Source organism: Lissotriton helveticus, chromosome 4_1 (assembly GCF_964261635.1).
Source record: "Lissotriton helveticus chromosome 4_1, aLisHel1.1, whole genome shotgun sequence".
Classification (NCBI taxonomy): domain Eukaryota; kingdom Metazoa; phylum Chordata; class Amphibia; order Caudata; family Salamandridae; genus Lissotriton; species Lissotriton helveticus.
The window spans coordinates 1,734,063,850-1,734,078,155 of record NC_136063.1 but is presented as its reverse complement, the minus strand read 5'-3'; the positions used below and the strand labels follow the sequence as shown (position 1 = coordinate 1,734,078,155).

Below are 14,306 nucleotides of genomic sequence, written 5' to 3'. Positions count from 1 at the left end.
AAAACGGGATGCATTTAAAAAAGAAAAATTCAACTTTTAAGTTTCATTTTTTTAAGGGCAGGCAGTGGTCTCTGGGACAACTGCCTGCTCTTAAAAAATATATTGTCCAACATACTCACAAAGGGAAAGATGTCACGTTGGACCATTTTTGAGGCTGGGTCTCTTGGTGTTTTTCAGGAGCATTTTTCTCAACCTAATTGTAACACTTGTAAGTAAAGTGGATAATTCTATTAAAATAATTATTTTCCTCCTATTTGCATCTATACCAGTTAAAAAGAATAAAGATAAGATTCATCATACAATTTGCAATGAATGTGGCATTCGAAATATGCCATAAACTTGTATGTGCATGGGTGGTGGGCGAGTACAACTGGAACAGTACCTAAATATTGGATTCTTGTGCGCTGTTCATGATGGGGGCTGGGCCATTTGCGATTCTGATTGCCCCACAGACGTTTAAGTACTTGGGAGTTCACGTCTACGGCCTCCACCCGGGTAACCTCGGCAGGTTGGTGGCGGCTCTGCGCCTCTCTTCTGCCTTTTGGCAGCAACTTCCACTCTCTCCAGTGGGCAGCATAGCCTTGTCTATAACAGTGGTTCTGCCGCATCTGCTGCACCTTTTCGCTAATGTCCACTTGCTAATACACAGCTCAACATTGCGTGAACTCAATACCGGACTAGTCGGCTTGATCTGGGCAGAGAGCAAATATCAGATGGCCCTGGATGAGTTGTTTGTTTCCTTAGATGCTGGCAGACTGGGGGAGCCGGATTACGAAGATATTATTTAGTAGCACAACTAGTGGCACATGACCTGGATGGCTTCGGACAGCTGTTTAAAGCACAATATCTCTGGCCCTGTGTGTATCGAACAGTGATTTTAAGAGATGCTCTGGGGACTTCTCCACAAAACACCCAGTCTCCGCTTTGCTTCGTGTGATACAGCACTGCCGAATGCTGCACCTTAGTCGCAGGCATAGTAAATTGCATATTTGCCAGACTTTTCTCTCTGGTGCCTCCCCATTTTAACCAGGATTGGGGCACTGGCTACCCGGCACAGTGGCATAAAGCAGCAATTGATACCCTAGAGCAGCTATTCGAGTCCAGGATGGCTCTTGTGTTCATGGAGCTTTGTGAGGTGTATGTACTTCCACCCGGGCAGTTCCTGATGCACCCTATGATCACGGGTGCAATTGTGTGATATAGATTCCTGAGACTGATTCCATCTTTAAATGATTTAGTGTTAGCCTGACTGAGTTATTTTCCATTGTCAGCCTCAAACTAGCTGCCTGCACATTTCACATGACACACACAGGCACATTCAGTTTGCACAACCACATCTTTTCATTTGGTTAACAGCAGACTGGAGGCATGAGTCTGGCCAAGATGCCCTGAATATCTACTTCTTAGGGTTGCCAGGTTCAGACACAAAGATATGGAGATGGTATGTGCACAGAGGGGAAGCATATTATGAAACTGGTTACTGCTGGATTTTTCCACAGCATCTCTGCCTCGTTTTTCACTCTTAATCAGCAAGATTAATCAGTGGCCATTTTGTTATATAACCTGAGAAACTTGAAAATGATGCCTTTGCTCCAGGAGTATCCACAAGAGGTCAGATCCCACACTGCTGGTTGCTGTCCCTCTTGGTTGACTGACTTTGGACGCATGGAACAGAAGGGGAGTGCAGCCGAGCTCTGATGCCAGAGCGCATGTTTTCATTGAGAACAGCTGTTAAACAAGCTTTGAATTTTGTGTAAGAACCCTTATCGTGTTGGCATTATTGGCAGACCTTGCTGACTCCTATCTGCCTGCCGAGGGGCTTCTTGCTTGGAGCTCGTGCACTCTCTCCACTTTGGGCTCACCTGGGCTGCGCCTCCCTGCTCTCCTGCTCTCCTCCCCCCGCCGCAAATTACTGCCACCATTCCGAGGTCGCTGTGTGGGGGAGGGCCCTTGTGCTAAGGACTACAGGCACCAGCCTGCAACGCGGCCGGAAGCCGCCACCGCCTGAAACGCGCCAGGAGGCACTTTAAAGACTGCCTCTTCCCCCGCGTCGCGGGAGCGCGCAGGAGTGTCCCGGGAGAAGCCCGGGACAAGGGCGGGACCATCTGTGGCCATCCGGGGCCGAAGGAGGCCGGGCTGGGCCACATCTCTTGGTGTCTGAAAAGGACAGCGGGACTCCCTCTTTAATACCCCTTACCCTCATATTAATTTTACCTGTAAACAAGTCAGTCTGTATAGTTGATTCGCTAGATTTTAAATCCACTGCATTCTAGATTATTTTTTTTTTGTTCTTTTTTAGGGTAAGTGCTTTTAATTTACACTTGACTTCTACCTTTTTCCCCACATAGGATAATACTATTCAATTACTTTTTAGTGGTATTACTTGGACGAGAACTATGGGCAAGGGCAATCTCCCCACAACCCGCCCTAATACCCGTCTAACGGCAGCAACAACTGCCAAAATCCTGACCCTCACTGCCATAGACAAAATGCTACAAAAGACTATTGGGGTTGTAGCTAATGCTATCGAGAATACGGAGAGACGCCTATCCCTGACTCCAACTTTGCACTTTTCCCCAGTGGCTACTGTGTTTGATCCCTCGATATCTGTGAACGATTCCCTGGTAGTAGAGAAATCCAGGGACTCGCTGTTAGTGTCTTCCTTTGCAGATCTCCCCTGCGTACCAACTCTTGATCCGTTACTCTTTCCCCCCACTGTGGAGCCACCCAGCGCACCAATGGGGATGGATGTTGACCCTACAGTTCATCCCCCGTCTCCCATGGGGCGTCGGGGGTCTCTATGGCACCCAAGTACCGCCCCAAAAAAAGGAAGCCCATTCCCAAAAGTAAAAAAGATGTTGGGCAAAATAGACCTACTACAGATATTCCCAGGATGGCTGAGGGGCCCACTTCCTCTACACTATCACCACGGCCCTGGGTTTCCCACTTACTGATCGATTTGCAAACCCACATGGAACAACTTATCAGCTCACAGTTTAAAAATCTTATGAGCTGAGTTGATAAAGTTGTATCCATGCTTAACAACCTGAGTAAAGTTGGTCCGCAACCACCTCTGCTGAAGCCTAGCACTGCTGCAGTATTGGCTGTGGACACTTCCAAACATTCATCCCAAGGCACTAGTCAACTCCAAACACCACACCCTGCAAGTAAACCAGCGACAGGTAAACCCCAAATTAGCGAAAATAGAAGAGTGTTATCACCAGTTATTAACAGAGTTGCGGGTGCACAACTACAGGCAAAGGCTACTAAGGAAAAGGCCCAAATTAATTCTAATCCAGATTTAATGCAGGGAAAAAGGGTACAATCAACTCCAACAGGCACTAATGCAGAAACTAACAAGCTGATAGGGAGCTATGAAACAGGCATACGATCGCCGCATGATCAAATCGATCTAGCTTGTAAACCCCCAAATATAAATCTGCCACCAGCAGCAGCTCCATACCTGCTGATCTTGGCAGGGGTACCTGAACTAAGAAGGGGTCAAACTGAGCACCACGAAGATCTAAAAAACAAAAGCTTATTCTGGTTAGCTAACCACACCGACTTCTGTTATGAAAGTCCAGATGAAGTATTAACCACTAGAAGGGTGGGCTGGATCGGCAGGACCAGAAAATGCACTAAAAGTGACTGTATTGTTATTAATTTTAGAAACCCAGATGTAGCTGAAAGAACTCTAGGATCTGTGAGAGGTATGCACCCGGGTGGAATTCATTTAATGCCCTTAAGTTTTTTTTACCCCCCAAGAGCCCAGCAGGGACACCAGCAGGGTAATGATTTTGGGTGGAAATTTGACGAGCAAAATCGCCATATGCCATTTAACGGCCAAGGCTGGAGAAATAAGCATTTTAACATACCAACAGGTAATAGGTTCAGCCCCCTAGAATGGGTAGATTGACAGCTAGTATCTCCAGAAGTAATACAGGAGGCGACAAGGGCAAACTTATGTGACTCTGAAGCTAGGGTGTGTTCCACTGAGCTTCATCTCCTCAGACAGGAAATTCTGGGCGGAGAGCACTTGTGCGGCTCCCGCTCCAGCAACCCGGTAGGAGATGAGCTGACTTTGTCAGTGGACTCAACTAGCCCCCAAGGCATGAGGAACGCTGAGCCGGCTCAGTTCAACATAAGTGCTGACCCAGGGAATCAGTACCCACAGACTATAGAGGAACCTAAGGTAACCATCGCAAGTACAGAAGTTACTAAAATACTATCCTGGAAAGTAGCAGGGATAAATAGCAAATTAGACGACCCCGATTGGAGAGCATTTATAGCAGAACACGACATCTGTATATTTCAGGAGACCTGGGCCAGGAGGGAAGTCAGTGTGAAAGGATTCGCCTAATACCACATACTGGCCACTCATGCGGGTGTTGGAAGACCCTCAGGGGGACTGATCATTTGGATGGGTGTACACCTTGGATGTAAAGTAACGCAAATAGAAACCCTATCTAGGGACATTCTATGTGTACAGTTGGAGTTCCCACAACACTGTCCCATCACGTTAATTAACATCTAGTCAAGACCCACTCCTAAGGGCAATCAGTCGGTCACCCTTGAGGAGCTTGGCTCTGTATTGTCCTCCATTCCCCCCAAAAATATGGTTATATTGGGTGGGGATTTCAATTGCCAATATGAGCCCTTAGAAGGGCTGGATTGTGATGCGATCTGTGAGGAATGCTATTGAAGACAAAGGTCCTTAGCTTTCCAGAAACAAACAAAAGAATAAAATATAGGCCATAATAGGAGACTATATTCAATCACTGCCCAGCCGGACAGGATATTTATTTTCAACAATGTAAGAAATGTAGTTCCAAAATAATAACAAGGCACAGTCCTGTACCAAAATTGAAAAGAACAAACAAAGGTTCAAACGGAAATTCAGAGGAGTTAAACAGGCAAAAAAATGAGCATATATTGGCCACTTTTCAATCAGTGTCACATTAAAGTTATGCCAAATAAGTGCCAGACACAACAGGATTCAACGTGATAGTTAGGTTGTGAAAGCACTATACATAGTCGACGTTTCGATCCCTTATGCTCAATTATACGGGACCATCATCAGGACTGACATATTTACAGCATTTGCCTGCCAGATTAAGTTATTACAATTGAACAACCGCCCTGATTTACGATTCAAGGGCCCTTAAAGGTGAGGGTGGTCGAGTGTTAGGCGCCCGCCTGTGAAGACTTCTTTTGAATAATGATACGGTCCTCACATAACAATGGATATCGGGGGACCGCTTGGGATACCGGATAGTCTTCACTTTGGGCGGGGTGGCCTCACGGTACATCAATCTGCGTTACGGGAGCTGAGGGAACGATGTCCATCTGTGGGCTACCTGTGAGGAAGACACCATCCTTGGAATCCCCGAGTCTGGCTGCCCGTCTGTAACCAAATGGACACCTCTGGTAATCCAGATGAACCGTCTCATCTTAATTTCTCAATGAGAGCATGTAACGGGAGATCCTCCTCTGTAACATCATCTGCCCCTACGTTTCACGGTAAAGATAGAGGGTCCATATTGGATTATATTTAAGGCTCCCGGTTTTCCGTTTAAACAGATTTTTACATATAAATACAGACAAAAAAATATTTTCCTTCCGTCTGTATTTATAAAATTAAAGCGGAAAAATACGACCAAATCAGATTCCGAGAATTGTTCAGCAATCCGTGCTCCAGCCCTGAGCCCAGGGTTAGCTGACATGCCCCTCTTCCTGACTGCGGGGTATGCCTGCCCACATTAACACCTGCTGGGCCATTAATCTCTGGCAGGGGCCTAGTTAACACTTGAATGGTCTTTTAAAGACCTTCGAAGTACTCGGTGCGGCTGAGATAAGCTCATGTTTGAGTGTTCCTGGAAGCTGTCTCAGCCCGGGCTGACACACAAAGGGCGCTGGGAGGGTGTGGGGGGGCTGAAGCCCTTTGAGCACAATGGGCATTGCGCGACAGTCTCTAGCACTTCACCCAAAAGAGAGGCAGTCAGGTGTGTGCGCACTGCAAGAACGAGTGATTCACACCTGATCTTGCACACACAGCGTTGCTGCCGTGTATTTTATTGAGAGTTCTCAAATATGCCCCCCCACGGACAGGTGCACCTTTTGCAGCCACTCACCCAAAAATGAGGTGCCCAGGTCTGTGCCCAGCAGCCTTGAAGAGGAACGCCTATTTCACCAGGGCATTCATTTGCACACCTGAAGGCAAAGCCTGTGCGCCCTACGATCGTGGCTGGTGGCTCCAGGTCAATCTGCTGCTACCCAGCTAGTAACTCCTCGGGCAGCTGCCTCGTAGTGCCTTACAGCAGCATTGCTCTGGAGGTGCAGTGCTGACAGGCACGCGTGTTTGCTCCCAGCATTGCACACTTTCACTTATGCCTGTAGTGAGCAATGGTGCACACAATTACGTGTTCTCTCCTAATTCACAGTTTAAATGCCATTAAAGTTACCTAAATGTGCCCTCTTGGGTTCATGGGTGCAGAGGTCGTAGCTGCTGATATTAGGGGCCCCCTCTGCTTGGCTCAAGGGGCCCTTGAACTAGTGACAGCGCCCTCGCTTTGTGAATATTCAGCCTTTGTTTTCTGAATGCAGACAACCAACGGTGTCAAATGTGAAGGCGATGAATTGAAAGCGCCTTTCAGGACATCTAATCCGGGCCAAAATGGGAACACGTGTTGTGTGAGTGCTCCGTGCCCCAGAGGGCAGGTGCTTTCTACGCTTGTGTGCAAGTAGCAAAGAAATTCAGAGGCGAAACTGCAGTCATGTCATGTCCTCTGCAGGCCACCGTAGTTGGCAGAGGCGCAACTAGAGCCAGATTTCAGGGGGCGGGGGCTAATTTCAGGTCACTTAAAGTGCACAGGTGCACTTGTCTAAATTTCAAATGTACTTACATTTAATAATCATGGCTAATGACAGTGTTTTCAATATTGTAATACAGCAGCAGCTCACTAATTCTGCAAGTAATTTCTGTGGCAAAGTTTTCAGCTGAATGTATTGTGTTTACTTAATTTGGCACCTATATACATTTAGCTACACCTATAACAACCGTGTGCAGTCTATTTAAATAAATGTGGAAAAATACTAGCTGAAACGCCTATTTTTGCTTGCGACAAAAATAAATACAGATATATACAGATAAAATGACAAAAAAATAAATATGGATAAATACAGACGGAAATGCTAAAAAAATAAATACCATAAAACCGGGAGCCCTAATTATATTTTACTAAACTCAAATTACTGGGACAGGATGGTTGACTTTAAAATTACTCCTCGCATTGATAGTGATCACGATGCTTTAACAATTGAGATTCACCCATTCACCCCTAAAACCGAGCAGGGTGCTGTTGGCCAAAGTGCTCGAGAATTAACATTAATCAACTGTCGGAGGCGTGTCCGGTGGGCTAACTTTGCTACTAAGCAGGAAAATCTGGGCTCCCTATATGATGCTCTCTTACCTGTGTTCTTGGAAGCATCCAATTTATACAACCTAAATGAGGATTGTATGGACAAAGAGGCGATTGGGTCAAACCTTGAAAAATTAAAGAAAATAGTAACAGAATTCCTTTTCCCTAGTAAACCTAGTAAAAAATCTGGACCTATACCCCATCCATGGTTTAACTCTACCTGCCGTAAGGCCAAACGTTTACTGTTGGCAGCAATCAAATCAAATAATCGCCCCGATATCATAGTGCAAAGAAGGGTATATAAAGAGACAGTTCATACAGCTAAACAAAGATGGGAGCTGGAAAAATGGGAATCGCTAAAAACATATCTTGGGCAGAGGGACATGCGATCCTTTTGGGGTATTGTTAATTCGGGGACTACAGCTCCAAGGAAAGCATTAGAACCCACTTTGGGAGAAGAGATCTGGCGGGACCATTTTGAATCACTGTACAAGGACCCAGAGAGCAACAAGCTTTTTTTACCTGTCCATCATTTGCAGGAAGTAAAAGCTGCAATAGAGAGAGTAGCCCCCGGCAAAGCACCCGGTCTAGATAAAATCCCGGGGGACTTCTATAGGAGCGAACCAAGTGTTTGGGCCCCGTATCTCTGGGTTGCTTTCTATGCAATCATGGCAGGGATGAAGATCCCCACAAGTTGGACAGGGGCAGAAATAATCCCCATTTTTAAAAAGAGTTCTCCCTTATTGCCGGGTAATTATAGACCCATTAGTTTGATTGACATCTCACAAAAAATCTTTGCGCGAATCCTATTATTAAGACTCCAAGCTTGGATGGACAACGAAAGTATTCTCTCCCCGTTTCAGGCTGGGTTTAGGGAGAAACTATCAACTCTGGACCAGGTTCTAAGACTGCAACTGCTCCACTGGAAGACGGTTCGTCTCGAGATGGGCAGTTTGTACCTGATATTTGTTGATCTCAGGTCAGCCTTTGACCTGGTCCCAAGGGCTAAACTATGGTCCGTTCTACTCGACCTAGGGGCCCCCGCGTATCTTATTCACCTCATCCAGCGATTGCATGAAAACAACTTTGCACAAATACGATTTGGTAAAGACGGAGGACTCTCTGCCCCTATTCCAATTAAACGAGGTGTGTGCCAGGGTTGTATACTCGCCCCAACTTTGTTTAGCCTTTACATAAATGACTTGATAAATGCCCTGTTAAAAGAGAAAGACCTAGATGCCCCCAAACTAGCAGGGAGAAGAATTTCAGCAATGATGTTTGCTGACGATACGCTTTTGGTATCGAAATCTCCCATGGGGATCCAAAGGGTGTTGGACAGATTCCAGTTGTTCTGTGAGGAGAGAGGGCTTGAGATCAACCTCCAAAAAACGAAATTTATGGTTTTTAATAAACCAAAGGGTACACGTCCAACCCCTATTCTAAAAAAGGAATCCCTAGAAAGAGTAACATATTTTGTGTATCTAGGAATCACAATTGCAGACACCATGGACTGGGGGGCTCATATAGGGAAAGCATCACTAAAGCTAGCCCAATCAACCGGGGGAATAATGAAGGTATTTAACAACACAAGTAGGAGTGCAGTTAGCCCGGAATTAGAAATTTATAAAGTTCAGGCATGTGGGGGTGCCCTTTATGGAGCAGAACTCTGGGGCCACTGCAGGCCTAAAATCCTAATCCAGTCTGAGAATGGCTTCATTAGGAATCTTTTCAGGATGCCGCGCAGTACTCCCTTAGTTCCCCTCCGTTTAGACCTGGGGTTGATGGAGATGGAGGCGGTTTTATGCCTCAGACCACTTTTATATTGGCGACGCTTATGGTCGACCCCAGAGCTTCTAATATATAGAGAGGAACTGTCGGAAGTTCTAGCTATTAGTGGTGCAGTAAAGCTCCCTTGGTTTGCTCATATTAAGCACCTGCTAACTAGTATGAGGATGGGGGACTGTTGGTCTGACCCGGAGGCATCATGCCCCCGCGTTACAAAAAATTACCTAAAGACCATTTACATGGATTATAGAATGTCCTTGCTCCACTCTAATCCTAATCTGTGCAAATCTTGTCAAACCTTCCTGGAAATTAAGACCACTCCAGTCTTTGAAAGGGCCATCGATCTTATTAAGCCCCCGGCAGCCAGGAAGTTGTTTCTACAATTCAGATTTGAAGTCCTGCCCTTACGCTGCGTGACTGCTAAATGGAAAGCGCAGAATGAGGTCAGGTGCCCTGTCTGCAACCATTCTGATGAAACTGAACTTCATGTCTTCTTTGAGTGCCCGGGCTACAACAACAAAGCAAGAAAGAGATGGCTTGTCCAGATTTGCAGGAATCTAGGAAGTAGAAGATGTGTAGAAACTTTCAGGATCTTGAAAACTGATTCCAGGACCCCAATTGTTTACTGTGTAGCAGGGTTTCTTTTCTCAATGTGGTGTACAAGAAGGGCCCTTACATGTTAACAACAGATAAGAATTGGCCATTAACTTACACAAATGTACGTGACATAAGATTCCCCCATGTGTTTAAAAGTTATAATGTACCGTATTCCAAGCTGCTCCAACATGTACATCACAATTATGGGTAGGAAAAGTAGAAAGGATTGTTGTAGGAGTCTAAAGATAGGCTGGTTAATGCATTATGCACTTTATTCTTTCTTAATGAGATCCTATGGCTTACTACTGATAAGAATAATGGGGAGAATGAAATTGCTTGTGATCTCGGAAAATATGGCATTTAATTGACGATGTATGATGGAATTTACTTAACACGAAATTTTTAACTATTGTACAGGATTTTCATCATTACTTTTATCATTGTGGATTTTAACATGTCATTTTAACATTGCTGTTATTTATTTTTGCACTTACTGGGCCATGTTGGCCGTAATAAAGATCGACTTGACTTGACTTGACTTATCTATTAATGTTATCGTGTTTTAGGTACTTTAAACATTTTTACAACTGTTTTAATATTTAAAAAATGTCATTGGCTTTTTAATGTATATTGGTATAATTTTTTGTTCTGTTTCTCTTATTTATGTTTTTTCGACCTCCCTGGAAGGCCTGTGCACACTAATAAAACAGCACATATACAAAGCGCCATATACTATGCCTTTATAAAACCAAAACGCCCCCAATTGTGACTCATACTAACTATCCAAAGGCATAGAATGATGCAAGAGGCAATGTGAGTAAACATGCAAAACAAAACCACACTCACCATTAAAAATGCTACCAATTATGGCGGGATACAATTTATATCCTCTTGCAATGAGCTACAGTTCTGTGTCAGAGCACGTAAGTGAAAATATTGACTTATCAATATCGCCTCTACCATATAGACTACTTTTATCAAATGAGTAGATAAGTATTTATAGATATACTTTTCTTAACTCCACATCTGCTTACCTTAACGATAATTTATATATTGTCATGGTACGTAGATGTGGAGCTAAGAATAGTAAGTATATACTTACCTTGACAACATAGAAGTAGTCAATACTGTGGAGCAGATATTGCTGCAAGTCAATAGGATAACCTCAGTGTTGTTTTACCACAGTCTCAACATTCCTCACTGACTAAACCATAGCATTCCCCACAGACCAAAATATAGCATTCCTCACTGACTAAACTATAGCACCCAATGCCACACAGTGTTTGACATTGTCATGCTAGGCTGTATAAGTGAGGCATGAATGTTCTACTAGACCTTTAATGACTGGCTAGGAGGTCAGAGGGTTCCAAGGATAAGGAGGACATACTACTCTGTCCCCATTCCATGACTATCTGAAAGCGCCCCACATCAACCCGTGGAGCTGATAGTGATCCCCACTTCTTGCTCCAGGACCCCTCCATGTCCCCTCCCATTCACGTCATCTACATAGTATGCCTGTTGGTTGTCACGTCACTGACTGTGCACCGGCTCTACATTTCCTTTTGCTATATGTCATTTTAAACTGGGCGACTGTAATCAGAGGAGCGTCTCTTAGCAATGGAGACCAGCAAAGACTTTGCATGGGTCAGGCAGATGTTTCTCCTCAGGCTCCTACAAAGGAATCCCCACTGTGAGCGGAAGACTTACCTGCTTGATGGCGAGCCCTAAAATATCATCTACGAAACGTTTGACAAGCTCCCCTCTCACCATTCAACTATCAGCCAGACTTTGACAGCTGGACAGCCAATCAGAAGCCATCCTTTTGGTATTTTCTGAGGAATTTATTTTAGGGTTTTAGTACTGCACAGAAAGCTGGTGCCATCCCACCTCAGAACATTAACGGGAGGAAAGAAAAGTGGCTGAAAAACTATGACTGAACAAAAATCTCAAGTCGCAGCAGATGTGTGCTTGACAATGATCATTACAATGGCCACCCAATGCTGAGAAGAGGTTGAGGCTTGAGTAGTGGGCCTGCTGAGGAGCTTTTGAAACCTGTGGTCTGCCAATAGCTGCAGTCATAGTGGAAAATGACCAGTTGGATATGGTTAGGTTGTGGCTCAAGGGCGTTCGGGAGAGGGCTTTGCCATAGATGCAGCGGCTGTGGTTAGTTTCTAGACCTCTGTGGAAGTTGGGCTGGTCTCTATCTAACCTGAGATCTGCTATGGCATGTAGACCCAGTTTACAAGCCATAATACCATGTAATACTCCGAATTATCAAATGATATATCTTGCCCAACATTAGGAACTGCAAATGATGCTTACACTCCCAAGTGCCCCTCATTTCTAAATCCCCAATGGATCCAGTCCACATCAAGATGCTCCGAACTGGCAAATCAGTTCAGGGTGTTACAGCAGCTGCTGCAGAGATCTGAGCTAACAAGTAGTTTGCAGAATTAAATTATGCTGGTTTGACTCAGCACCTCTTCCTATCACTGTTACCTTCGTGTTACTGCCTGCGAATTGAGTCAAGGCAATGCCACATGGTGCATCTGGATATTGATATTAATTTGTAGAACTTTTACATCTGACTCAGAAATGAAGAATCATTTAAAGCAAGCAGACAGAAACATAGTAAAACAACGTCACATGTTTGCAGGGATTTCTTTTCAATAGCAACCAGGCAAGCCCCTACCCATCCCTCCTCTGAGTAACTCGTATACAACGTGCAAAGTGCTAAATGCTAACACAGTTTAACATGTAGAACCTAATACTGCAGCAGGGTGGTTAAGAAGGGCCACCTTGTTTTCTTTAGTACATTCGGGGTCAGGCCTGAGGGCTTTTGTTGGTGCTCTTTGACGCTGACTTCACCACACATGCCACTTTAGCCTCCCCAGAACACAAAAGTCATAATAACATCCCTGATACATTAACTCCGCACACTTTCTTGAGCAATATGCGTAACATCAGAAATCTTTCTAGTGAACATGAACCAAAATTATAGGTGTTCAAATAATTAAAGATATTAATGGGACCACTATAAAGATAGATTAATTATATTCGGATGAAAACATCATGAAAAAAAATACCTAAGCCTGTACCTCGTCTCCTGTTACACAACAGAGAAACTACTAGCCAAAATGGTTTATCGATTCTACAGATCATGGAATCTCGACAGGAGAGCGACCACTGACTAGAAAGTGATCCGCTTCCTGCCCATAATGACCCTCTGCTCTTTGTTTTGATCTCACGGAGGTTCCATGACTCATTGACCTGCAGACAAAATGAGCCATTAAGAAGCTTTCTCAAAGTGTGTCTCTGCTAAGATCCTGCTCATCCACTTAAGAGCCAATGCCTGGGCAGGTCAGCGGCCCCCACAGAGCTCTTACTACCAGCTGTAACATCACTTCTGTCTTACTGTTGACTTCAGACCCCAGATGATGCTGTCACTTCCTTCGCAGAATATGCCATCTTGGTTTAATAAGACCCAAATGAAGCAACCCATCAACTAGCATGCATCATCTCGCTTACCACTTCATGGCATGCAAGAGTATGACCACGTCTAACTCTAGGTCCTATGAGCTAGCCCTGCCTGTGTCTCGTCTCAGAAGTGATTGCGCCACTAGGTAGATTTAGAGGAGTGTACTCACCAGCGCCTTTTCACTTCTCCATACACCAGACGCAGGATGCAGAAGCCGCTTCCTCTGACGGAGTCTGGCACTGCCAACCGGCAGGGTCTTCACTCCATCTCCTACCAGGAGGTCCAGGTGCTCTGCAGCAGTGGCTCTCACAACAGATGTCTTCTCCACACCAGAGAGGATCGAGAGGGTGAGCACAGACACCTCCTCACCATTTACCCTCAACCTTCAATGCACTGTCCCTCAAGCTTCAATGCACTGTCCGTGCCGCTCTTGGGTGCATCAGCCACACCGCAACACTTGACGCCAAATTTACTATCACAAGGAGACGCTATTTTGTGGCTGCCAGAATTTCAGCCCCAGAAGCTGATATCAAGAAGGAAGGGCCCGAAGATAACACCCCCGCCCTCTCAGAAGGAACTAGGCTTGCTTTTTCTAAGTTCCTCTTTCTCGTTTCCGGAGTGTAATCTTTTTTTCCCAGCCGTTCGTTTTCTGGTTAAAAAGCCACATTAATGACACCATCTGTGAGCTCTGCATGGCGAGTGTCGTGGGGTTATTCACATTAATGACTGGTGGAACTGTCTGCGTCGGAGCCTCAAAGCCTGCTCTGGAGCAGTGCATGGAAAGGCCAACAGATGGGTGTGGCTGGACAGAGGAATGAGGTCCCCACGGAAGGGTCGGAGTGCTGATGTAAAATGAACCTTTTTCTCATTTTATATCAAGAGTCACGTTGATTCTCTCCTAAACTAAGTTGGGCATTTTTTTTAAAGTACAGCTTACATTACTACTTTTCAGTACGTTGCTGTTATTTGCTCTTTTTTTTTACAATATCATTTTTTAAGACAAGGCTGAATTGTATTTGTGGAGTAAC

At 44.9% G+C, this 14,306-nt stretch overlaps 1 protein-coding gene across 1 annotated transcript in view; it reads right to left on the bottom strand.

The window, feature by feature from the left end:
- BTK (Bruton tyrosine kinase) overlaps nucleotides 1-13,948 on the bottom strand; it is a 531,602-nt gene extending 517,654 nt beyond the window's left edge. Inside the window, exon 1 of the mRNA XM_078685905.1 lies at nucleotides 13,448-13,948. The gene's annotated coding sequence lies outside the window, so the exon portion shown is untranslated. The remainder of the gene's footprint in view (nucleotides 1-13,447) is intronic.
- Between the last annotated feature and the right edge of the window lie 358 nt (nucleotides 13,949-14,306).